Here is a 1,767-nt window from a genome sequence, read left to right as displayed (position 1 = left end):
TTACATACTGAGTATGACATGACACTTACACTTGCTCCAAGATCACACAATGCTTTGTTGATTGTAGTGTCGCCAATGGTACATGGAATAGAAAAACTTCCCGGGTCTTTGAGCTTTAGAGGGGAATTCCCTTGAAGAATAACACTACTCACTTTGGTAAAGGTAATAGTCTCCAAATTTCAGATGGATTTCTTCTTGGTAAGAATATCCTTCATGTACTTTGCATAAGCCAGAACATAAATTATCAATTCCATGAATGGGATTGAGACTTCTAAGTTCTTCACAATTTCCATGAACTTTCCAAGTTGTTCATCAAGCTTAGGCTTAGCTTGACGACTTGGGAATGGAAGTCTAATCACAATAGGCTCCTTATCAACATTCTTAGCCTTTCCTTCATTCTTCTTCTTTGAAAGTCCGTTGGTAGTGGGTTCTTCTTCCTTAGAGTTCTCCACAACTACTTGCTTGCTACTAGCATCCACAATATCTTCATCAATTGGCCTCTTCGGCCCCTCATATATTGTACCGCTCCTCAAATGGATGGCACTAACCGTCTCATATCTTGTGGGCGGGTTACCTTGAGGAGGTAATTGCCCCTTTTATCTTTGGGAGCTAGAAGATTCTAATTAGGTCATTTGAGTCTCTAAGATTTTGGTGTGGGCAAGTATGTTGTCGATGGTGATTTCTTTAGCTTGACTATATTTTTGCATTTGGGTGAAGAATTCTTGTTGGTTCTTTTGCATTTGGAGGACCGCTTTTTGAACATCAAAGCTTTGGTCATTGGATTGGTTGTAGGAAGGTTGACTTTGATATCCTTGGCTTTAGTTGAAAAAGGGTCTTTGAGCTTGGTTTCTCATTAGAGGTGGAGTGTATGTTGGTTGAGGATTTTGAACATTTTGGCTCTTGTATGAGAGATTTGGATGGAATTTGGTATTCTCATTATAGTAGTTGGAATCAGGGGTACCACTCTTGTATGCTTGGAAAGCATTTACTTGTTAATTTGTTCCCCTACATTCGTTTTGATCATGTCCCAAGGTTCCACAACTTTCACATACTCCATTTGGGAGTGAGGCTGATGCCACCATACCATTAACATGTTTTTTGGGTTATTTGGAAGTTTTATCAAGCTTAGCCATGGCCTTTTCAAACTTCAAGTTGATGGTGTCGATATGAGCACTTATTTGAGCACCCAATTGAGTGATGGAATCTACCTCATGCTTTCCTCCTCTAATGGCCTTTCGAGGCCTACTATATTGGGAATTATTAACCTCCATCTCTTCGATTTTGGCCCATGTTTGGTTGTCATCAACTTCGGTACACCTCCCATTGGATCCCATATTAAGCACATTGCGTGAGTCTTCATATAGGCCATTCCAAAATTATTGCACAAGGAACCACTCACTAAGTCCATGGTGTAGACAAGAATGACAAGTTTCCTTAAATCTCTCCCATGCTTCATATAATGATTCCTCATCCCTTTGCTTGAACCCGGTGATTTGGGCTCTCAACATATTTGTCTTCTCTGGAGGATAGAATTTCTTGTAGAAGGCAAGTGCTAACTTCTTCCATGAATCAATACCAAGGGTAGCCTTATCGAGGCTCTTCAACCATTGTTTTGCGGTACCAATCAAGGAAAAAGGAAACAATACCCTTCGGATTTGATCTTGAGTAACTCCGGTTTGAGAAATTGCGTCATAATAATCACAAAAAGTCTCCATATGTAAATGATGATCTTCACTAGGCATCCTTCCAAATTGAATTCTCTCAACT

At 39.9% G+C, this 1,767-nt stretch overlaps 1 non-coding gene across 1 annotated transcript; it reads left to right on the top strand.

The window, feature by feature from the left end:
- The first annotated feature begins 1,401 nt into the window (after positions 1-1,401).
- On the top strand, positions 1,402-1,508 carry LOC141635922 (small nucleolar RNA R71). The gene has a single exon (XR_012540575.1). It is a non-coding gene; the product is annotated as a small nucleolar RNA R71 (small nucleolar RNA).
- Positions 1,509-1,767: the final 259 nt, after the last annotated feature.

This window comes from Silene latifolia, chromosome Y (genome assembly GCF_048544455.1).
Source record: "Silene latifolia isolate original U9 population chromosome Y, ASM4854445v1, whole genome shotgun sequence".
Taxonomy (NCBI): Eukaryota; Viridiplantae; Streptophyta; class Magnoliopsida; order Caryophyllales; family Caryophyllaceae; genus Silene; species Silene latifolia.
This window is presented reverse-complemented; position numbering and strand designations above follow the sequence as displayed.